The sequence below is a fragment of the Ipomoea triloba genome, chromosome 3 (genome assembly GCF_003576645.1).
Source record: "Ipomoea triloba cultivar NCNSP0323 chromosome 3, ASM357664v1".
Lineage (NCBI taxonomy): Eukaryota > Viridiplantae > Streptophyta > Magnoliopsida > Solanales > Convolvulaceae > Ipomoea > Ipomoea triloba.
Window position 1 is genome coordinate 32516465 of NC_044918.1, and position 26529 is coordinate 32542993.

Consider the following 26529-nt stretch of genomic DNA (forward strand, 5'->3'; position numbering starts at 1 on the left):
GGAAAAAGAAAAGGAAATAGACACCATCTAAGAAGAGCTAAGGAGGATGTTTGAGTCTAGAATTCTTCCAACCATGCATTTTATCTTTCATTTATCTTTGTTAGAATTCAAGGATGTTACTTGATAAGACTCCGAGATACCCTTATTTCAGGCACATTTTAGGGTGTTTTATCGCGTCTATAGCATCCTTACTTGGTAAATTATGTGCGTAAATGCTTGAAAATTACTAACTGATGCACAAAAGCTACTTTTAGCTCAAAAGAAGTAAAACAGGAGCCCCGGGAGCAGATAAAACCAAAAGTTGAGCTTAAAGAGCAAACCAGGCAAGAGCGGAGCCCTGGAGAACCAAACTGGAAGGCCACACGCGTGTGAGCAGGCGTTAAAACTTTCCAGAAGCTTCCCACGCACGCTCACACGCGTGTGAGAGGCCTGGAGACGGTGATGCGCGAATTTCAGCTAGGGTTGTCATATCGGAAACTATTTAAACCCCTTTGATGAATTTTTAGAGGAGGATCCCAGAAATTTAGTTTTCCTTCTCTTAGTTTTTCCTTTGGAGAACTTTCTCCATTTTTCTTAGTTTTTTAGATTAGATCAATCTCCATTGTAGAAGACAACAAGCTTGGATTGAAGATCTTCTTCTCTCTAGGTGATCTCTATTTCATTTCTATAATTTTAGCTATCTTGTTCTTCGATTAAATTAGCTTTTGCTTGCATTTCATATTATGAGTAGCTAATTTAGTCTAGGGATTTGGATTGTGTGATTGAATATTGCTTTTGTGATGATCTTATTTTTATATTTTGGATCTATGAGTTTGTGTTGATGGATTATCTATTCTTGTCTACTGATTGTTGTTTTGATGAGATCTTGTTTGGATTTGGCCAATCTAGATGAGAGATTGAGCTCTTGACTCTTTCATGTCTTTGATTAAAGTTAGGATTTGAAGCTTGACACAATCAAAGTTCTTATGGACTTCTTAAGAATAGTAGGATAGTGTGTAGCTTAAGTGTTTGATAAAATTCCTCTTAGAACTTTGGATTCTTGAAGGCACTCCTAAGTCAAAGAAGCCTTAGTACACAAAGGTGGAAAAGGACTAAGACAACACACTCTTGAATAGACAATATCCTAGCAATCCTAATCCATGACCTTAGACACTCCACTATGCAATATTCATGAACACTATCCAATCCCTACCCCTTTTACATATTCACAAAATCACTTTTACTTTACTACACTCTTGCACTCAAACCAACTAAATGAACTACCCTCACTCACAAATCCACCCTTCACCACACTCGAATCCTATGCATGATCCAATGAAGTAAACTCCCGAACGTTTGACACACCTCCACGTCCCTCCTTCGAGACCGACACTCGGGGAGTCACAGACTTTCCGTTTTAACATAAATATCTTTTGACGAATCAACCCCTCACACAATACTCCAATCCTGTCAAAAATGGCGCCGTTGCCGGGGAGGGCAATAGGTTGTCATATGTTTTTGTTTACTTTGATTGCAAGAATGCTAGATTTGAGTAATGTTAATCCATTCCATTTAATTTTGTTTTTGCTACTAACCCAATTGACTACTTCTAGTCAATTGTGGAAATTTTTGTTTCATTGATAATTTTACTAGGTGAATGCTCACGCGAGTAAAAGGAAATCAAGGTTTACTACCCTACATTCTTGAAATTAATAGAGTAACTAGAAGGAAAAATACCCAAGGATCACTAATGGCTTCATCAAGCGCAACAAGAAACCCACAAGGAAGAGGCACAGCAGTACCAAATCCACCCCCAGTCCCAATCAATCCACAAGTATCGATTAACCACGAAGAACCAATCATTGAAGAACCGCAAGCTAACAGAGCAAATAATCAAGAGAACATTCGTGAAGAGGAATAATATGGAAACCCTCAAGAACCACAAAGATCAATTGCAGATTACATGACTCCGAATTTTAACATGCACAACTCGATCTATGTACCTCTAATGGAGAATGTCAACTTTCACGTGCATCCAACTATTCTCACACTGGTTCAAAACAGTCAATGCTCGGGATTACCATCTGAAGATCCCAACGCACACATCACAAGGTTTATACGAGCATGTGGGATGTACAGATAAGAAGGCGTTAGCGAGGAAATAGTTCGACTTAAATTATTCCCATTTTCAGTTATAGGAGAGGCAGCACGATGGTTGGAAAGCCAAGACGACAAGCATTTCAGAACGTGGCAACAGTTGCATTGTGAATTCATGAACGAGTTCTTTCCCATTACAAAAACTATGAGGATTAGAAAGCTGATACAAGAATTCAAACAAGGAAGACTTGAAAGTTTGGGAGAGGCTTGGCGAAGATTTAAAGTTCTTAAAAGGCAATGCCCACAAGATCTGATGCACCCATGGGACATGATTAGCTCATTCTATGGAGGGTTAACAGATGAAGGAAAAATGTCGCTTGACTCATCCTCCAGCGGTGCCTTTGTCTCCCTAGCTTTGCAAGAAGCTGAAGAACTAATCGAGAGAATATCTAAGAACACATCCTGTTGGTATGACCGAAGAGGAGATCATCGAGGAATTTATGAAGTTGATAATCGAGTGGCGAGTGAGGCCAAAATGGAAGCAATGAATCACGAAATCAAAAAGCTACAGGCTATGGTAGAAAAAATGGAAGGCCAGGAAAGCCCAAACCTTACATGGCATTGGCACTTTATTGTAATATCTGTGGAGGACCTCATGACACCAATATTTGCACTTCTTCGTCTGCATCTGAACAAGTTGAGGCGGTAGATTACCAAAGGAACTCCAACTTCAATGCTTATGGACAAAACCAAAGATCAAACAACAATTGGAAACAGGGAGAGGGTTGGAACAATAGCAACAATGATGGATATCAAGCGCAAAGATAATACAACTATGGAAACAAGCCTGCATATGGACAGAATGACAAAAACAGACTGATGTACAATCAAAACCAAGGAAATGGAAATCAAATGACCTAGTTCAGGTCACAATACGACTCTCAACTTGATTTTACTCAACAAAGGAGGGATGACATCCGTGAAGTAGATGAAAGACTTACAAGGACGATCATGGAACTAAAAAATGATCGGGCAAATCTAAAACAAGAGATTACTCAAGAGATTAGACTAGAAATTTATAGTCTTCGACAAGAGTCTAAAGCCACACTTAAGACAATTGAAAATCAAATTTCTCAAATGTTTAAGATGATGTCAGATCGACACTACGGACAACTCCCGAGTAATACTGAAAACAATCTGAAAGAGAGAGTCAACGCTATTGATGCCAAAGAAGAAACACATGTGAAATGTGATCCAATGGATGCTATCTGTGGAACATGTCAATGTAAGGTAGATGACCAAAGAAACAAGACTACTTCTTGTAGTCCCAATCTCGAATTGAAAAATGCGAGCGGTTCATGCACCATATCAATGAAGGAACACAAGGAGAAAACCACTTTGGAAGAATGCCCGAAAGAAAAGGAGCTACCACGAGACAACATCAAAAGTTCAAAAGAGAAAGAAACGGCTCGAGAAGGTACAATTAATGCTTTTATCCGAAAATTTTTCAATAACAAAGAATTCCGTGAGTTATTTCAGAATGACATTTGTGATAATTTTACATGTTTAAGCCAAGAATCTTCGGCTTGTTTGACTGAGGGATACCCCAGAAAGAAGGGTGACCCTGGAGCTTTATTGATTCGTTGTTCTATACAGAATTTGGAACCTAGAAACGCTCTTGCTGATCTTGGTGCTTCTATTAATGTCATGTCTTCAAATCTCATTGAGAAATTGAACTTACCATGCTTGAAACCGACGAGGCTGACTCTACGTTTAGCTGACGGAGCCACACGGTATCCTGAAGGCTTAGCGGAAGATGTTTTAGTAAGAATAGGAAAATTTCTTGTGCTTGTCGATTTTATTGTTTGTAAGATGGGTGACGATGATCCCCATGAATCCTTAATTCTTGGAAGACCATTTCAGGCTACTTCTCGTGCACGAATAGATGCTAGTTCAAGTGAAATTACCCTGAGATTCGATGGACAAGCCACAAATGATGGAAAAGAAAAAGCGAAAGAAGAACCTGATGAAGATAAAAGGGCAAAGGTCAAAGCCAAGATGAAACCAAAACCAAAGTGAAAAAATGATAAGCTTACATGGAAGAACACGTGGGTACCAAAATGCTTCTTACCCACTACCAAGGAATATGGTTGAATTCAAACCAAGGTATAATGCGTCATTGCCCAAAATTTGGGATTCTCGCCATGGCAAGAATGAAGCTCGCCGCGGCGAGAATCCGCCTGTGACGAAGCTCCAACTTGCAGCCTAATTTTGACCCTTTTCCCTTTTGAATCACACTTTAATGTCTTCATCAGAATTGTAGCCCTTGAAGTCTTCTTTCCAATGGTTCAAGAATGACCTCATTTGGATACTCCTAGACTGAGATATGGTCCAATTACCAAGGTGTCGCCATATTTAGCAGGAATTACAACTCTTTGATCTTTTGACCAGTTTTCCTTTTGATCTACACTTTGATGTCTTCATAAGAGTTGTAGCCCTTGAAGTCTTCTTTCCAATGGCTCAAGAATCATCTCATTTGGATATTCGTAGGAAGAGATATGGTCCGATTACCAAGATGTCGCCATGGTAGCGGGAATTACAACTCTTTGGCTCCTTTGAATTGACTTTTGCTCCCAAATAGTTCTAATGCACTTCTAAACACATCAAAAATATCTAAACCAAGCATTATACCATTTAAAATATGAAAACAAGGAAATAAGCATTGGACACAACATTTTATCACACAATTAACTATAAAACCTACATAAAAACACAAGTAAAATAGGTACAAATGAGAGTGTATCAAACTCCCCCACACTTAAGATTTTGCTTGTCCTCAAGCAAACACAAAGAATGAATTGCAAATCAAAATTGAAGTTGTTCATACTCCTCTTTGTACAGCCAATCATACCACAAACCAAACTTTTCACAACTCAACTTGTTTCAAGAATCACCTTAGATTGACACACAAGTTCCATTCTCAAGCCAATAACCAAGCACCTTTGCCATTTAAGTGTGTGTGAATCTAGTGTGCACATGCTAAGTTGAGTTTATGCAAAAGTGGTGTGTCCTTCATACTCTTACTAATTCAACTCCAAGATTGCATACAAAGATCAAGTAGGACTTTTATTGAGCTTATAATGGGGCTAGGGGTTAAGGTTTAAACAAAGAAGGGTAAGGAAATCAAAAAGAGAGAAAATTCACAATTATTCACAAATAGGATTTAGAAGAGATGAACTTTTTAGGGGCATTTTACAAATGAGAATTAAGGCAACATTTCTACAAAAGGGGATGAAAAAGTAAAAATACAAATTTTGAATTTTTTTTTTTTTCGTATCTCTTTTTTTTTTTTTNGAGGAAAAATTAGGATAATTGAGAACACAAGAAAATAAATACAACGGGGTTTAACAAAAAAAAAATCAAAAGGCTCAACGGGGGTAACGAGGGTAACATATATAACGGGTAGGTTTGAAGGCTCAGGGCTAACAAAAATGGCCTAAATCATTTCTAAGCATGCAATCATTAGACTTCAGATAGAGAGTATTATGACAAGGTATAACAATTAAACCAACACCGGTATCTCACATAAACCTTCACTAGCAATGCACAACACACTAGATCAATAATTTATCCAATTGATTAGTGGTTAACAAGGATATTGGCAAGAGAATAGCTCAATCANACAAGTAAAATTGTAACAAGTCCAAAACAAACCACCAACCAACAAGGATGAAATAATCACAACTTCAAGCCTAGATAGCAATTTATTCACACAATAAGCATATGAGTCATCCAAGCAAAACTTTTACCTCAATGTACTTGTCCTCTCCCCCACACTTAAAAATTTACATCGTCCTCGATGTAAAAGAAAATAAAGCAAAATAGATAAAACATTAAGCACAAGAGGGGGTAGGGTGAGGTTGGATCAATTTGAACAAGATAATGCAATAAAGCACAAGGAGCAAGAGAAAGATAATGAGACTCCCTTAATGAGTAGCTTGTGCACATCAAAAAGCCTCTTCAAATCAAGATCTACTCCTCAAAATCGATCCTACGAGCCAAGGGATATACACATCTAAAAACAACGTAAACATGGCATGACAAAATAAGGAGAGAAAATTATTAATCAAAATAAACTAAAGGTAAACAAAAAACATAAAGAAAAAAAATGCAATAAAGGAAAATGCATGAAAATGTAAGATAACATGGGGTGCATCCCATGAAGCGCTAAGTTTAACGTCGCTAGCTCGACTCAACCTCTCAAGGAACAATCCTTGCATGCTTGGACAAAGATGAGTCCATTTTCTCCATTCACTTTTTCCTCAAAATATGTCCTTAAATGCCGGGCATTAAGGAACTCCTTTAAGCTCAAAAGTAGCATATTCTCCTCAAAGAATTTGCAACGATTTACTTCCAAGAATATGCTTTCTTCTTCAACCCTCATCTCTTTTTCCTCTACTTTCTCTCGAACAAGTAACGAGAGTCTTGGATCCTTCTCATGCACCAATAAGAGATGAGAGTCATTGGATATGAATATTGGCCAATGTGGGCCTACACTTTCAACAACATTGCCACCTCCCGGTTCCCAAATTGTTCTAAAATTTCTATCCAAGAGAGTGTCGTCCAATGAAGAGCATTCCTTATTTGTGCCACAAATTTCTTCCAATTCACCTTTCTTGAATACATCTTCAATTGGACTATCTTCAAGTTGCTCATCACCACCATTATCTTGCAACTCTACTCCTTCTTCTTCTGCACTCAATGTCTCCATCTCAATGCATTCATCAACTCCTTCATAATTTTCCCCTCCAAAGTCCTCATGCTCCTTTTCATTTTCATCAACCCCATTACCAAAGTCCTCATGCTCCTTTTCATTTTCATCAACCCCATTACCTTTATTTGGCAAGCACAATTCATTTTCATCAACCCCATTACCTTTATTTGGCAAGCACAAGTGTTGGTACGGAGACACTAGGGGGTCTAGAGTTCGCCCATCATATCGATAGTTGGGATCAAAGATGAAACAATTTTCACCCTCATGAGGTCCTCCACATAATATACAACATAAGGGTTGTGGAGTGCTTTCTTGATCAACTTTTTCTTCATCCTCATCTTCAAGGTCCTCAAACTTCTTTTGAATTTTCCAATTAGCAATATCTTGATCCACTTGAGCTTGTAGCTTTTGTAGTTGAGACATAAAGTGCATAAGCTTGTTACTCTTTGCGGATTCCACCTCAAATGTTGGGTCAAGTGATTGGCATTCTTGTTGAAACTCTTGGTATGGAAGCACTTGAGATCGCCCACCATATTGGTAATTAGGATCAAATGTGAAGCAATTTTCCGCCTCATGAGATCCTCCACAATATGTACACCACAAGGCTTGTGAACTTGATGGTGTATCTCCTTGATAAGTGACTTGACTCATGTTGGCACAAAATCCTTGAGTATGTTGTTGAGGAACATGATTGGAGGGGTAGAATGTATAGCAATATTCTTCAAAGTGATCCCCTCCACAAAAAGAACACCATTGTTGTTGTGATGTGAATGCTTGAGAGGAGCCTTCATAGAAATGGTCTTGGCTTGAGTTGGCATAATTTGAGAAATGTTGTTGTTGTTCCATTCCTCCATAGTCTTGGTACCTATTCCAACTCATCTCATAATCATGGGAAGAAGTGTAAAATGGTGGCAAAGCTCCTTGAAATTCATATCCATCCATAAAAAAAAAATTGTTAACAAAAACAAAAACAAACAAAAGAATAATGGAATAGACTCCTAGAAAAAAAATTTCACTAATGTCAATACAAAACACCGCTTCCCCGGCAACGGCGCCAATTTGGTTGTAGCTTTTAGGTACACGCAAATACCCGGAGTATTCCGGGGTTATCGATCCACAGGGAAGCGGGGTATTAAGCACAAGTTACTAATTAATTCACGAGAAGCTATTCCAACGCTAACAATGGGTATTTATCTAAAATTATGAAAACAAAATAAATGAAGCAAGGCAAACGGACTTTTATATACAAGAGATTAAGAGCGGGATTTTTGGTTGTCAAAGTGTTAATCACCTAGTGCCAATCTAAAGTGAAATAACCATTCGAGTTCAACAAGTGTGGATGATTTCAATCTAAAAGGGAAAGATTACTCTCGTAATTCAAACCCAAAATAAGGTAATTGGAATACTCACTCTCGTAAGCTATTCACAACGTATAAGCAAGAACAAGCAATAAATGGAATACCCACTCTCGTGGGCTACTCACAATTGGAATACTCACTCTCGTGAGCTATTCACAATAAATCCCTTAATCAACATGTCCTCTCTCGAGGTACAAGAATCAAGTGCAATTGTGGGTGCTCTAATTCATAGACAAATTTAGCAATGAAACAAGTAATTAGGATCCTTAACTACAAGCATCAAGAAATTAAGCCACAATTACAACACAAGTAATAAACCCAAATAGATATTTCATTCAAGCAATTAAAGAACTAGGCACATAGGTTCATAAACACTTATCAATCCAAAAATCCCAAAGGAAAGCTTAGCCTATCATGGCTAAAATAAATTCAACAAATATACAATAAAGCTTTAAAATAGAAAAGAGAGGAAGAAATTCTCCCGAATGATGCCTCCAAGCTCTTCTCTTCTCTTGTTGTTGCTTCAAATCTTCTTCCTTGCTCTCATTTTTGGTCCAAATCCGCAGCCAAGCTTGTTAGGGTTGATAGAAAGTGATGCTTTTATAGTGGGTGGAGAATGGGGGGCAAAAATGGCAATTCAAAGAACTGCAAAATCGCAGATCTGCAACTCTCGCCGCGGCGAGAGCGTCATTGCCCAAAATTTGGGATTCTCGCCATGGCGAGAATGAAGCTCGCCGCGGCGAGAATCCGCCTGTGACGAAGCTCCAACTTGCAGCCTAATTTTGACCCTTTTCCCTTTTGAATCACACTTTAATGTCTTCATCAGAACTGTAGCCCTTGAAGTCTTCTTTCCAATGGTTCAAGAATGACCTCATTTGGATACTCCTAGACTGAGATATGGTCCAATTACCAAGGTGTCGCCATATTTAGCAGGAATTACAACTCTTTGATCTTTTGACCAGTTTTCCTTTTGATCTACACTTTGATGTCTTCATAAGAGTTGTAGCCCTTGAAGTCTTCTTTCCAATGGCTCAAGAATCATCTCATTTGGATATTCGTAGGAAGAGATATGGTCCGATTACCAAGATGTCGCCATGGTAGCGGGAATTACAACTCTTTGGCTCCTTTGAATTGACTTTTGCTCCCAAATAGTTCTAATGCACTTCTAAACACATCAAAAATATCTAAACCAAGCATTATACCATTTAAAATATGAAAACAAGGAAATAAGCATTGGACACAACATTTTATCACACAATTAACTATAAAACCTACATAAAAACACAAGTAAAATAGGTACAAATGAAAGTGTATCACCTACCCCTTTTACATATTCACAAAATCACTTTTACTTTACTACTCTCTTGCACTCAAACCAACCAAATGAACTACCCTCACTCACAAATCCACCCTTCACCACACTCGAATCCTATGCATGATCCAATGAAGTAAACTCCCGAACGTTTGACACACCTCCACGTCCCTCCTTCGAGACCGACACTCGGGGAGTCACAGACTTTCCGTTTTAACATAAATATCTTTTGACGAATCAACCCCTCACACAATACTCCAATCCTGTCATTACCCACCTTGGGACATTCCTTGAAGCTAAAGTTCACGGGACGCTTAGTAAGGTCCCAAAATCTGTGTGCCTTGAAGGATAGGCCACTTTACGTCTGGCGAGGAGACGTAAAACCATGGCGCAGTTGGGAGGCAGTCCCAATGTTATCTTATGCTTCTTTCAGTTTTCTTTATTTGCTATAGTATGTTTTCCTTAGCTTTATTTCAATAATGTTTCTATAACCTCGGTTGAGCTAACAAGTACAGATTATACACCCGAGAGTTATAAGTTGCCCGCAATCAATCGACAAACATCATCACTAGCAAAGGAAGGAAAGGAAGCCAAGGTAAGCTTTCGCACAGCACTCCTTCCACGTCATCACCACGTGTGTGGCTAGGCGTGGAAAATTTCCAGAGAGCCGCCACGCCGCTCACACGCGTGTGAGCAGGCGTGGGAATAAACCAGAGAGCTCCCACGCCCACTACCACGCGTGGTAGCGTGCGTGGACGGGCACCAGATTTTCGCGGACTTTTCGCGCGAAGTGGTTTAAAACCCTTTCCTTGCTTCATTTCTTCCCCACCACGAGCAAAAACTCTCCCAAGCTGAAAATATACACCTTCTAAGCATTTTCTTCCAAGTCTCTCAACTTTTCTCAAGGATCTTAAGTCATTTCCAAGGTAAGAACATACTCTTCTTTGCTATTTACTTGTTTAATGAAGAACTTGTTCTATTTTGAAGAATATCTGCATAGGATTTTCTTGTGTGACATTTTTCTTGAGATACATTGTTATGGAATGACTTGATAGACTTGTATTAAGCCTACATTGCTTCTATACACTAGAAATTTCATGTTTTAACATCTCTTTTTGACTAGATCTTGAAATTGCTTGATTTGAGTATTCTCTTGTCATGATGAGATCCTTGTTGGTATAGTGAGCATGGTGGGCAAAGTTTGCAACTTTCCTACTCTATAGGCACTACATTGTTATATTGTACTTGTTATTTGGTCCAATTTTAACATTCATGATACTTCCATTTTTCAACCTTGAGCTAGTCTAGAGGAAGAAGATGAAGTTGACCATATGTTGACCTTTTGAGTATGAAATGAGTATGGAATAGAATGAGCTAGTTCTTGCATGTATAGGATATAATTGTTGATAGATATCAAAATGATGATTGCATGCAATGAATTCTTATGATCTTTTCTTTAAATATGTGCAATATTGTTTCTAATCATTATTTAAATTGGCAAATGTTTTTCCTTGTGTTGCTTTGATTGCCCATGATATAGGAAAGATGTATTCGCCACATGACCTTGCACAACAAATTGCTCAAAGGCTCCAAAGAGGGAAAGCCCCAACAGAAGAAAACAGTGCGAGAAGCGCTACCACTCGCTATATTGAAGTATCCACCGGAACTCAAATCTTACTGATGACAGCAACCATGCTGGAACGATACAGACAGCTGCTGAATTTCCCTATTGTGCAATGGAGATATATCGACTTGACAGTATTGGAGGATTATGAGTGCAAATATGGACTGGAGAGGTTGATCGCAGAACCGTATTGGAACAACTTGTTGGGCTGGAGACAGGACACTTTCATTCCTCTAGTCCACGAGTTTATTGCAAGCCTAAGTGTTGAGGGAGTAGCTAGAGATCTCTACAGCCCTACCATTAAGTTTCGACTCTTCAACCAGGATTATCACATATCGGCCAACCGTTTGGGTGTTCTCCTAGGATTCTACGATGAGGAAGACCAGTCGAAGCACTGGTACCGAAGATTAAGGCATGACTTTGGAGATCGGGACATTCCGAGAAAGTATTGGTCGATGATCGCAAGACAAGGAGTCAAATGGGAAGGGTCAAGGGTAAGAGTATCTCAGATCGTAAGAGAAGACTTAAAGGTCTTATGGAAGGTGATTGCTCATTCATGGGAAGGAAGGCCTGAGACCTATGACCGAGTCTCAAAGGCGGAGCTGTTCATGCTATGGAGTATGGACACAGGGAACTCGGTGAATATGAGCTCGATTTGCAAGAACTTGCTTGTTGCACAACAGCAAGAATCGGCCAGGGCAATTTTTGTAGGCCCGATGGTGACGACATTGTGTATCTCACTGGGTCATCACATGAAAATACACTGGTTCAAGCACAGACTTCCAGGAGCGAACATAGTTCCTTTATCTCCCGAAGATGTCGCAAAACTTCACTTAAGACAACTGGCGCGAACGAGGGTAGATGATGAGATGGCGGAGGACCATGCTAACACGCCAATGACATCCCCAGGGTTCACACCCTCACCAATGTCATTCCTTACCCCATCCTCAAATGAGCTGTACTCGCCAGTGGATTCTTCGATGTATTCTCCACCACCAAGAGAGCCCGGACCGTCTGTACCTCCACCACAACCTGAAGAGCAAAACCCCAACTCCTCTAGCTTCAACATTCCGAGCTGGTTCACCCCAGTCACTGATTGGAGATCCCTCCAAAATTTCCAATACCAATTGCACCTAGAGCAAATGCAGAAGCTGGACGAGATCTCGAGAGAGATTAAGGAAATCAAGAGAACATGAAGAAAGGAAGAAACTGAAGAAAGAAAAGAAAATTTTTGATGATGATGAGTTGTTATCTGATAATTCTGAACAAATGATTGTGGACAATCTCTTTACTTTTGTTTATATTTTTAGCTATATTTCTGTTTATGTTTTATCTTGCATGTTTCGTCTAGCCAACGACGTTAAACGTGGCGCTTATGGGAGGCAACCCACAAATAAGGAGAAGAAGGGACCATTTCACCAACAACCATGAAAGACCAATCTTGAAAGGTATAATTTCAACTCCTAATTTATTTCTTTACCTTTACTCTGGTCGTGTTTTGAAGGGCGAACATAGATTGCAAAACTTTGATAAGGATACAAAATTGTAAGTATTTCTTTTATCCTGATTCAATGCCCTATTTTGGTTTGCTTTATTTTCTAGAATCGCAAATGAAGAGCTGCATAAAAGTGTTGTGTCGGATGTAGTCTGTTTATTAGAACTGTTTTAGCCCAGTTCACACTTTTAAGTGTGGAAAAGGGGCATGTGTAGAACCCTTAAACATATATCCTTTTTCCCCGTTCCTTATGGAAACTTCGAGGATGATGTTTACTTTTAAGTGTGGAAAGGGTGTATGCTTCTTGAAACAGTTGATTGATTAAGTGATAAGGTATAGGAACCTAGAGGGTGTGTCATTGCCGATACTATCTAGGAGGACTCCTAACCTTGTGCCAAGGATTGAATGTCTTAAATATGCTTTGGAAGTTTCACTTTGCACCAATTTGCACATTCTGACCCAAATTAAAAATTTTTGATGAGTGTTTGCATGCTTTCACCTTGTATTTTGTTTGGACCTCAGTTAAGGATCTCTCGAAGTGGGAGTGTGAATCATTTGAGTTTTAGAAAGATAAGAATTGTGAAGCCTGGAAACTGAACTAATCTTAGCAGGACATGGGGCAAAAGGTGAGCATAAGAGAGCTTTGAGTGAAAACAATCCCTAATCCCTAGAAAAAGGCATGAGGGGTTGATATGGAGAAAAGTAAAAAGGCCTAAGGCCATTCCTAGAGATAAAAACGAGGTGAGCCATCTTGTATGGATAAGGGTTGACCATTGCACTGTCTTCGAAAAAGCATGGAGATCCATGTGAAGTCGGTTACCCCGAAGAGATCTTGAAAGATGAGAAAATAGAGAGGAGGTGAGCCACTTCGCTAGGATTCAGGCACCCATTGCACTGACCTTCGAAAAAGCATGGATCTCCATGTGAAGTCGGGTAGCCTGATGGCGTTATCCTAGGAAGTGAGAAAATAGAGTGATCGCCCAAGCCATGGCGATGAGCGGTCCATGTCCCTGCCCTCACTTATATAATGTAAAGAGGCTTTGGCGTTAGGTTGGAAATTGGTTAAGGGGCGAGCATCGTTCCCACTAGTCGGATCGGCTAGAGGCCCCTAGAAAATACAAGGTGAAATCCAATTGTCACTTGCATGCTTAAAGGTGTGAACAAAAACTTCTCATATAATATCCATCTCTCGAGACCTTGACTTCCTTAGCATATTCCTTACATTTGGTTGGCATGAGTTTAGCAGTCTTGGTAGATAGTGTAGGGGATTTCACCCACTCAACTCCGAACACCTACACATCACTTGATTGGTTAACCATGAAAGAAAGAACTATTCTTGGTGCATACGTGATTAGGGTTTAGAAAAGTATGCTTGCTTGAGGACAAGCAAGGTTTAAGTGTGGAAACTTTGATAAGCACCAAGAATAGCACTTATAAGGGGTCGTAATTAGATTAAAAGTGCATCTTTTTGACATCCGATTACAACAATTGCATGCATTTTAGCTCAAATGCGATCAAAATCTTCTAACAACATTTCTAGAAAGAGTTTTGAGGTATTTCACATGTTGGAGAGGGATTTGAGGCTAAAATAGAGCAAAAGACAAACAAGCCGAAATGCAGTAGCGTCCCACGCAGCCTCACACGCGTGTGGCTGGGCATGGAATAATTCCAGTAAGCTCCCACGCCCGCCACCACGCGTGGAAGCAAGCGTGGTCGGGCCAAGGGCCATTTGGGAAATTTGTTCCTTTTTTGTCACCTATATAAATCCCTTTCGCCCTAAACCTAAGGACAACTAGAATAGATCAGAAATTCATAGAATAGGGTAGAATAGATCTAGAGGGTTTTCTCCCCTCTTGGGGGAAAATTCCTTTCTCTCATAGTTTAGAATAGATCAAGGGCAAGAATGAAGATTGGGATTTCAAGATCAAGGTTGTAAAGATCTCCTTTCTAAGGGTGGTAACCATTCTCTCCAATTTCTAATTCAATACTTGTTTCTTTGAATTTTCCTTTCTTTTTCTTGTTTCTCTAATATGATAGAGTAGATTAGATAGGGGATTGGTGGCCCCATGGTAGATCTATGTGGATGTTTAATATTATTGCTTTGAATTGTGAATTGCTTGTTTGTTGGATGTTGAACTTGTGTGGATGATGTTCTTCAAGCTTTGTGCCTTTTGTGGCCACATTAGGTAGCAAACTCAAAGGAAGTGAGTGTGTGCGCGATAGCGGCTACTCACGAGTCTAACTCACCAACATCTCCACTCTTAGTCCGAAAGGACAAGATCCGAGAGGAGTGGTAGACAAAGTGTTCGATGAAATGCCCCAACCGAATGAGGATGTGGGAGTCCAAAGTGTGACGCCACTTGGTAGTGTGCCACGAACTCCCTAGTCTATTCCACAACTTGCACTCACGAAACCATCCAAAGATAGACCACATGGAAAAGCCTAAAGCCCCAATCTCCACTTTACTTTTGTTTTATTTATTTCACACAACCACTATCTACCTTTCCCCCTCTTACAAATGAATCCAACCCTTAGCCAATCTCGTAACTCTTTTCCTTAAACCTCTTAGATGCCAACACACCTATTCGGTTCCCATTCGCCATCCTTGAGAGACACGACACTCAGGGAGTCTTGACTCTTCGTTTTACCACTACCACCTTCACATCCACTCACCCCATACAAACATCTTGTCAAAGACTAAGAAAGCCAAAACAGTGGCAGTCTCGGAGCTTCAAGAGGTAGCTCCAGTTGTTAATACTGTACCATTTGAGGACAGGGCACAGGCCCAGGGGGAACCTCAGGCTACATCAGCCGGTGAGGTTGAGAGAGTGCCCCCTACCAGGTCCATATCTGGTGAGATTGTTGTTGACTTAAATGTGGATGCTGGCACTGATGTTGCTGATGAGTCGGTTGATATGTCTCGAGAGGAGACTCGAGAAGTTGAAGGCACTGGGATCAGTGATCCAGTGCAAACTAATGTTGAGGAACCACGAGAGGTGGTTCGAGAGATGGACAGAGCAGCAGAGGAGGTTCGAGACGTGGTTGGAAGTCTAGAACCAATTGAAAATGCTAATTCAGAGCCTGCTGCTGTTGAACAGGGCACTGTGGTCAGGGACCTAGTCCATAATGCCCAAAATGTTGAGTTAACGCCCACTGAATCTGCTCAAGTTAATAAGTCAGTTGCTCAAGTGATAGCAGATGTAGGGCTAGGTGATGATCTCTCTGATCAGGATCGAGAGATCACTAAACAAGTTGTGCAGGATGCACATGTTGTGGTAGATCAATCTACTGGGCAGATTGACATGGAAGAAGAGATATCTACTCAGTTGGAGCCAAATGATGAAACAGAAGCTAGTTTGGATGATTTCTCCAGAGTACTTCGATGGATCAACTGGAGAACAGGTCCATTTCACCAACTGATAGCACAGGCAGCCGAAATGGAAGCTGAGGAACTCTTTGCCCTTCAATGGTTAAACATATCCGAGATCCCAGCAAATGAGCTGCAAGAGCTAGCCCATGAAATCAACGTGACCAAGATGAATCTTGGCAGATCTGACAAAGGGAAGGGCATAGCTGCTGATGAGCCAAAGGTTGAGCTCGAGGAAGATATTGAACTTGATGCAAAATTCAGAGAAGACATCAGGCTTGCTACTGCTCTATCCTTGGGACACCAAATTGAGGATACGAGAGGTTCCAGAGAAACCTCTGTGGTTACACGCGATGATCCGACATATCCAATTGTTATTGCAGCAAATCCCGTATCCCAAGTAAGTGATTCTACTCTGGACAGACAAGAGACAGCTTTGAGAGATAGCCATGAATCCTCTGAAGCACTCGAGGCAGATCCAAACTCAATACTACTACTGCCAGCTCCTGAGTCCACACCCTTCTTTGATGACGACGAAGCACAGACAGTTCGAGAGGGTGAAATTACATTGCTCACATATCCTGGTTTTTCAAGTGAAATGGAGCAGCCATCTCCTTTCCTGCAACCAGATGATACTGCATCAACTTTATGCAGCTAGGTTGTTTGATAGACAAAGATGGAGTGCACCAGCTGCTCCTGAAACCATTGTCATCCCTGACTCTCCTGAGCAGGTTGAGGTGCAACCAGATGAGCAAAATGAGCAGACAGTCACAAGTCCTGCTGGTTCGAGAGGTAATGAGGGGGATGATGTTCCCATCAATGGTGGAAACCGGGAAGCACCTGTCGATGCACAGACTCCCTCTTCTGATCCAATCCCTCCAGCAGATGATCTAGTTCCCAGCACTGGTTCGAGAGGTAATGCTGACGAGGAGCTTCAATCGGATGTAAACCGGGAAGCATCCAATGCTGAGGTCCCTCCCATGGCTGATCCAATCACACCAGTAGCTTATGCTGAGGTACCAGGTTCGAGAGGTGAAGAGCGAGAAGTGATCCATCCCTCAGGTGGAAACCGGGAAGCGCCTGACATGGAGCTACCTTCAAACTCTAATCCTAATGCTCCTACTAACCCTCAGACGTACGTTCGAGAGGTAGGCTCCTAGTTGCAAATCACGGGTGGAACTTTGGAAGCACCCAAGTCCCCTCCTCGTAAAGGTACTTCTCAACCTTCTTCTCTTTCTTCTGATGATGATCGACATGCCGAAGATGCTTTCATTGGCGAGGTGCGCCAGTTTATGACCGATCACTCTCAGAGAATGGCCCGTATTAAACAAAAAGTCACACTTGTTCACATCGCGTCAATGCCCACTGCTGGATTAGATGAAAATCAAACCAGTCGTGAGGAACTATTTGAGCAAGTGGTATGGGCTGAAGATGCAGCCAGACGAGCAACAAAAGAAGCTGCAGAAGCTGCAGAAGCACGGGCAGCGGTTGCGGAACTGAGGGGAGAACTCCAAGCGTTCCGGGACTCCAATGAACTTCGACAAGACATGATGCAAGCTCTACTCAACGATCTGTCGAACCAGGTACCTACTCAGCTTCAATCCTTATTTGAAGGTATGTCCACCCTCCTTTCCCGTATGGATGATGCCAACAAGGGGGAAGATAATTCAAGGAGTTTAAGGGGGATATCCGGGCGAACAATAAGCAAGAAAAGGGCAACCAGTGAACCCTTAGCTACTGAACCACCTCAAAAAGTTCCAAGAACAACCAGCAAGAGACTGGAGGAAGCCAAGAAACAGGAGGAACTAAGGGTCTAGCGCACACTGGAAATTGAGAAAAGAAGAGAAGAAAACAGAGAAAGGAAAAGAAAGAGACAAGAACAACAAACGGAAAAAGAAAGAAAGGATGAACAAACGATGATCAACTTCATATTTGGAAGTAGAGAGAACACTGTGCAGAGTCTAGTCCTTCAAATTTTCAACCTTCTGAGGTATATCGGAATATCCCTTCACAGCAATATGACTCCAGAAGAATGCGTTCAATGGTGGAAAGATGGAGTAATTAAAGGAGAGTTTGTTGGGGAGGCTTTCAGGAACTACCAGTTCTTTCACATCACGGATGACTACTTGAATCTGGTAAACACAAAAGACCCCATCAAGACACGAGAAGCCATTAACGAGAAGAGGCAAGCGAACAAGAAGTAAGCTCTCATAGTCTATACCTCTCCCTTCTTTTAGTTTTTACTGTTGTTGTTCTTTGTTCTCTTTATACTTATCTTATGCTAAAGACGAACTCTGTAAAACTCCCTCAATCTTAATATATATATATATATATATCTTTTGCTGGGGTGTTGCGTGAGTTGTTTTATGTCTTAGCATGATTAGATCTTTGTCAAACTTACTGTATGCGCTGAAAATAAAATCAAAGCTTATTTTCTTGAAAATCAGCCATATAAGTAAGTATAGTGTTGACATCATCAAAAAGGGGGAAATTGTTAGGAACATATTGTAACAGGTTTTGATGATACCAACTGTAAAGTTTAATTCCCCTAAGTCTCGATATATAGGCAAAATGTGTAAGTTCGACAAGTAAACTAAGAGCAAAAATACAACCGGGTAATTTGAGCTCAACTCGGAAAATATTTAAGCTTAAGGTAAACTTGATTGAATACCTTAGAAGTCTCATGTTGTAAGTCGTTCATAGATAGATCAGAAGAAGGCACGAAACATCACTTGAGGAATAAGGGTCTCCGAGACATCAACTAAGTCTCGAGACATCAGAAGAGTTCGAGACATGGAAGCTCTCGAGACATCGATCCAGTTCGAGACATAAGATCGAGACATCGACCAGTCGAGACATCAAAAATGGTCTCGATGGACTGGTACTTCTCCAATGACTGAAATACGATCAACACTCATAGAAAGGAGTAATTTAAGTTTGGAGAAGAAGAATATCATTGAGATAAAAATATTAAGGAGGTGCTGAGAATGAGAACACGAAACAACTGGAAGTGGATGACACGTCAGACTTCCACCACAAACGGTCAAAAGGTGCACCAATCCTCTATCGGTCTTATTTCCCAAAACGAGGATCAGTGGGAATATAAAAAGGGTAACTTTTGCCAAAAGAAGTAAGTGGAGCATGGTCTCAAGATAGTGGAATATGGGATATTCACTACAAGACAAAAGGCTCAAGTTACAAGACCACCACTCCATGGAAAATGCTAAAAATGTGCAAGTCCCATGATCGGCATGGGAGACAGATTTCAAACGGAATAATTCTCCCTCCAACGGAATTATTCCTTAACTCTCATATAAAAGGACGTGAAAACACAAGTTCAAGATGTTAGAGAATTCTAAGCAATCATAAGAGGTGTCTTATTCAAACGTTCAAAGTGCAAAGTGCTTAATCTGGAATATCATTCTTGGATATTCACAAGTGCGAGAAAACACATCTTAGTGTTTGAGAGAGTTTCATAGCTACAACGCATACACATCTAGAAGGTGATCAAAGCTGCTCAACAAGGAAGATTATCCAACGATAGCTCTTGATCAGATTGGAGATTGTTACACAACCTGTGACAACTAGAACAACCTTGCTTTGGAGAAAGTAAGAAGAGGCGAAGTAACCTGGGAGCTGTCTTGTGAAGATCCTGATGCTTGAGGCGGGCTTGGTGATCAAAGCTCAAGTGCTCGAGAGGTGGAGTAACAAGAAGCGGGGCGAAAAACCTGAGGCTTTAGGCGGGCTTCGTGATCAAAGCTCAAGCGCTCGATATTGTACTAAAAAGGAAAGTTTTAGTGCAAACCTTCTAGGGAGTTTCTAGAAGAAGAGTGGACGTAGGCGGGGTGGCCGAACCACTTAAAAATCTCTCTCGCATTTACTTTCTGCTTTTATCTCTCGCTAACCTATCTCTCGAACTGCACTGCATATAATCACACCTCTCGAACTAACTCAAACACGTGCTAATTAAAAGGGGATAACTTTTCCGCTGCGCATAAAACTTTATCTTCATCTTCTGAGGTGCTGCACCTAAACATCCTAAGTCCAACACACACGAGAGGTCGAAAAGATTGGCAAAATCTTATACAAGTCTATTCATCCCCCCTCTCTAGACTTGTACCCCATCCCCTCGGGACCAACAATATATATATTAAAAATACGGTTAAACTATTTTGTTTAAGGAATCCATACATGAATGGAATTGAATAAAATATTTAATTAATTTCGTGTATAATAAGGAATGGAATCATATTTTGAATATTTTGTCAATTTTAGCCATTAATAAGGAATGATAAGGAAGGCTAGAATTTCTGATAAGGAATTAGTATATAATATTATGTTGACCGATTTCAAAATTTTTTGACTAAAATGAGCGGGAGAGCTAGCACTTATGTTTTAATATATATATATATATATATATATATATATATATATATATATTTGATTGTTTACGAATATAAAATAAAAAAATACGCAAGATTAAAATATTTTGAACCATAATTGAATTGCGTGATATATTATCATGAGAGTAATTTAATTACGTACATTAACATAATATAGTAATATTTTTTTGAATACAATCATATACATCATATATTAATTAATTTGATTGCTGGAATTTTTTTGAATATTATCATGAGAGGAATTTAATTACGTACATTAACATAATATAGTAATATTTTTTTTGAATACTATAATATACATCATATAGTAATCTATATATATATATATTAAAAATACGGTTAAACTATTTTGTCTATGAAGAGCGGATCTAATTGTATTAGTGACAATATTGATATAGTTTAAAAATATATGAATGCATACATTAATGGAATTGAATAAAATATTTAATTAATTTCGTGTATAATAAGGAATGGAATCATATTTTGAATATTTTGTCAATTTTAGCCATAAATAAGGAATGATAAGAAAGGCTAGAATTTCTGATAAGGAATTAGTATATAATATTATATTACCGATTTCAAATTTTTTGGACTAAAATGAGCGGGAAAGCTAGCACTTCTGTTTTAATATATATATAGATATATAGATATAGATGATCTATTCTAGCACGTTCATTATCTGCTTTCAGTGAGGACATATAGACTGACACTTAGCTTTGGTTCCACAATTGGGTTCATTCAATTACATTCACAATACAAAATACAAATAATCTTAACATTTAAAAATATAATGTACAACATCAATAACACAATTTACAAGAATGTCAGCACTTTAAAAACAGACAAAAATCAAAGATATAACCATCATTGAAACTTATTATGTTTTTAGATAATTATTAATAATTGTCAATTTATGTTAGGCAATTATATTAATAATTAATTACTATGTCAATTATAAAATATTTTGTACTATTGACACATTATTTTTAATTATTTCGGTTAATAACATTATACCTTATTTATAAAAATCCAAAGTAATGCATTTAGTACTACCGGACGGATGTGGCTAATAATTATCTCAATTATTAGACAATTAATAGGTATTAAAAAGTTTTCGAATATATGAAAAAAGTTGCCAATGAAAGAACTAAAGCTGATCTTGAGAATTTGGATCCCTATGTACTCTTGTCGCATATATATTCTGTTACTGGACAGTAGAATAAGGGAATGAGAAAGTCACCAGTAAATGTTGAACTTGGTGTAAAAGTTGCCAATGGAAGAACTAAAGTTGATCTTGAAAATTTGGATACCTATGTACTCTTGTCAAATTTGCATTACGTTACTAGGCAGTGAATGAATGGAATGAGAGAGTCACCAGCGTTATGATTTCATAGTGGAAGGGAAGAGGAGGGAGGGAGCCAATGCAAAATGAAGAATTATGATTTCTTTTGGTCACCAATCCATTGTTTATAGGTGGAAAATAAGAGAATTATAAATTTTTCTGATTCTTCAAAAGGAAAGTTCAATCATTTATTTAAGGTCTTCAAATACTAATCCAAAATTACACTTTTGTCCAATGAAGTTGATATTACTAAATTGTCCCCGAGTTTAGGCGAAAAAATCTCACAATCACTTGTGTTATTGTTAGATATATTAAATATAATATATCTATATAATATACATCACTATTACAAAATTGATCATATAAGCATTACTTTACACTACACCTGTTTAAACAGGTGTAGTGTATTCTCAAAAATAAATTAAAAAAATACTTTACGCGACACCCACAAAGAATAGGTGCCGCCTAAAGTAAATTAATAAAATATTCTTTTACTTTACGCAGCACCTGTCCTCTATGGGTGCCGCGCAAAGTAAATTAATAAAATATTAATTTACTTTAAGCGGCACCGTTCCCCGAGGTGCCGCTTAAAGCCGACCAAAAAAGGGCTCCGTCTGGCTAGAACAAATAGATCAGATCTGCGCAAAACAAAGTGAACGCGCAAAACAAATCTGCGCAAAACCAAAAAACACCATTTTCGACCACCGCTTCTTCTTCACCACGCCGTCACACCACCAGCAGCCACGCCGTCCGCTTCTTCTTCGATCAGAATACCGTAACGCCACCACGCCGCCCACCTAGAGTCGGAGTCGCCACCAGCCACGCCGTCCACCTGGAGTCGGAGTCGCCACCAGCCACGCCGTCGACTCCAGATCTGCTGCCCACGCCATTGCCGCCGCCGCCACGTTTGAGGAGCGCCGCTGCCGCCGCTGTCAACTCCTAGAGCTGCCGCTGCCGCCGTTGCTTCAGATCTGCTGCCAACGCCGGTCTCCGCCGCTGCCGCTGCTGAGACGGTAAGTTCTATTTGTGTTGAAATGTGTGTTTCCTAGCTGTGGAAATTTTTGTTGGAATCTCAATGTTGACTAACTTTTGCGTCATGGCCATTTTTGTTGATGTGTAAACTTCATGTTCTATTAAAGTTTGTAGTTAAGTATGAAGATTCCAGTGGACTTTAGGTCATTTTCATTTTGTATTCTTATTGCACAATAATGCTTGCTCAGGACTTGTAATTGACAACGTACAGCAATTTGTTACTCTTTCAGGGAGTGGAAAGAGCTATTTGGCAAAAATGTTACATGACCTTGAGGTTGAGAATGGTGGTAATGCCCCAAGAATTCACTCGATTGATGATTATTTTTTTCGAAAACTAGATGATTACTTTATGACTGAAGTTGAAAAGGTCTTTTTTTTTCTTTTCTTTTTTTTGGAAATACAATTTATAGCTGTTATGTCCTGTTATGGGGGACTAAGGCCATGTTGCAGCAAACCATGGGATTTTAACATGAGACCTTTGTGTGAAATTTTATCTGACCAAATAGCCTATTCTCACTCACATCAATGAATAACCAGGTCTTGGCAAGCAAAACCAAGATATGTATGGTCCTACAATATGTCAATGGGGGAGAATTGTTTGACTAATATTCTCTCTTCTGTTTGCCTTAGGTATCCAAAGGCAAACTGCCCGAGGTAGAAAGCAGGAAGCTCTTCCAGCAATTGATTGATGGTGCCAGCTACTGTCACAGCAAAGGAGTTTTCCACAGAGATCGTAAGGTATTACTTCGTTTTGTAATTGTAAAGCTTTGTTACTTTACACAGTTCAAAAGAACTTCCAGATGATTGCATTATACACTTCTCATAATTCTTTACAATTTTCATTCAAAGGGTACCTATGTATATTATTCTCTTGATTCCCTTCTAAAAATGTAGCTAGAAAATGTGCTGGTTGATGAGAATGGGATCATTAAGGTTACAGATTTTGGCCTCAGTGCATTGCCTCAACATTTTAGGGTATTGTATATGAACTTTAGTCCAGTTTTTTTCTTCTTCACTTGCCATCGTTTTTCCTCCATTAAGTTTGCTTACTTGTTTCCTGCATACAAGTATAGGATGATGGGTTGCTGCACACAACATGCGGAAGTCCCAACTATGTTGCACCTGAAATTCTTTCAAATAGAGGATATGATGGTGCAACCTCAGATACCTGGTCAATCGGTGTCATCTTATATGTTATTCTTACAGGGTATTTACCCTTTGATGATAGAAATCTAGCAGTACTATGTCAAAAGGTTAGTACTATTATTTCACATAAAACATAATTAATTAAGATCTTCCAACTGTAAATGAAGCGATATGAAATTGAACTTAGTTTATTCTTTATGTTGGTTTATATGATTTGTTACACATGACCACTGAAGTTTGTTTTCTATCAGCCACTTAATGGAGAAAGAGATCCAGAATCACCACCAACACTTATTAATGCTTTTTAGCTGATAGGAATGTCTTCCTGTTTAGCTCTTTCTGGATTTTTTGAGAAAGAGGTAAGAGTGATCCTAGGAAGACCAAAATCTTTAATTTTTGTGCTGTAGTATATGGGAACTTAGTTATAAAATGTGGGAACCTTTGTTGATTTGTTTCAGGATGTCTCCGAAAGGAAGATCAGATTTAAATCTAACCTTTCTCCAAAGGAGTTGCTTGTGAGGATTGAAAATACAGTAATAAATATGGGATTCCAAGTCCAAAGAAAGAATGGAAAGGTTAGTAATTTTCTGCAGATATTCATTATACTTGTGGTGCTTGCATAACATTGTTTTTTCCCCCCAAAAAACTGATCCTCTTGTACTCCAATTTCAATATTCATATTTAGGACAAGCAACTTTCTTATTTTCTGCTAAACTGGTTTGTATCTGCATTTATTTAGCTGAAAGTGACCCAAAAGCAGCACAAAGTTCAAAAGTGCCCCGGAATTCTCTCAGTAGCCGCAGAAGTAAGTAGAATTTGAGAAATTCATGTTAAAATTATGGTTGATGACTAACCTGCAAAATCATGACCATAGTTTTCCCTTTACACAAACCATGGCAGGTCTTTGAAATCAACCCTTCCTTGTACGCTGTAGAGTTACGGAAATCCTATGGAGACTCTGCCGTGTATAGACAGGTACTCCTTAACAACCTTTTCTTCCTTCACTTTCCAGCTGAGTGTTAGATGCCTTTTGTTCCTAAATCCTAACCATAGATATTTTACCCACAAACCTGATCCAAGTCGCTCATAAGCTCTATCATTGTTTTTATTTTTTCCTACCATGCACTTAGACACACAAATATTACATAGTGAACAAAAAACGTCACTGCTATGGCAAGTGTGTGTTTTTTAATAATTTTGTGGTTTTTAGCTATCGCAGGATTACTGTTAAGGAGGTTTTGGTTGGATATTGTTTTCTAAAAATGATCTCTATTGTCAAATTGTTTCTATGAATTTGTTTAAATGCTTAAACTATAGTAGTGTAGTTTGCTTTAATATTTTACTTCAGAATTTTTGTACAATGCAATACCCTGGGTTCTGACCTGGTAATGTTGCAAGAAATATCGCTGCTGTCCAGCCCTTTCCTATGATTTTATTTATTTATTTTTTTAAATTTGGCTTTATTTCTGTTGATCTTAATCCTAACCATAGGATTTTAGTGTTGATGTTAAATGTTGGATATTTTTGCTCTAGTATGAACAAGGGTTAAGAGAATAAAAACAATAGAAATGGTTGGTTTTTGAGTAATTATTGTAATGTGTTATGAACATAAATTGAGTTTTGTTTGTGGCTTTCTGGTGGCCAGCTATGGAGCTAGCACTGTCATTGGAGAAGTTAGTGACCTCAACCTCCATGCTGTAAGTGTGATTAATTTCATCCAATTACTGTTATGGATTAAAGAAATTGGGTGTGATTGACCCTATATCTAGAAATTGGGTTTTTGAGTAATTATTGTAATGCTAGCACTGTCATTGGAGATGGGTAAACCAATTTTATACTTTTATGCTACTTATCTCATTAATGATTGACCCTATATTTATCAAATCATTTATTTGTATACTTGTAGGAGTTTGGTACTTTGATCAGATGCTCCTCGATGAAGATGGCAATGGTGTGGCATGAAGTCTGGGCTGTTTCTTTCTAGAGTTATGAAGTGATTGATTTTTGGGTATTCGATCAGTAGTAGCTAGCTTATGTTGTATTTGCCAATGTGTTTTGATCTTAGAAACTTCTATTGTTTTGTTTCATCATTAAATAATTGGCGGAAATATTTTCTATTTTTAATTACCAAAAAGGTTTTGCTTTATCATAGTAGAATATATATATATATATATATATATATATATATATATATATATATATATATATATATATATATATATTTTTTTTTAAAAATTTATTTTTTAATGTTTTTCTTCTTATGGAAGATATATATATATATATATATATATATATATATATATNTACACCCGCTCGAGCGGGTGTAGCGGAAAGTCATTTTTTTAAATTAAAAAAAATACTTTATGCTACACCTGTAAAGGTGTAGCGGAAAGATATTTAGAGGTGTAGTATATGTGTGTTTTTGTACTAGTGCATATGTAATAATATAGTAATTGAGGGGGAAAGAGTGGAATAGAAAGGAATATAATGGTGAAAATGAATATTAATTCATTCACTTGATGATACAAAAGGAATATTAGCATATCCTATTTATACTGAATTACAAAACTACCAAAGCATAAGTTTAGGGAAGTAATGCT

The 26529-nt window shown here is 38.8% G+C and overlaps 1 pseudogene; it reads left to right on the top strand.

The window, feature by feature from the left end:
* Positions 1-22365: 22365 nt before the first annotated feature.
* LOC116013222 lies at positions 22366-26080 on the top strand (annotated as a pseudogene).
* The last annotated feature ends 449 nt before the right edge of the window (positions 26081-26529 follow it).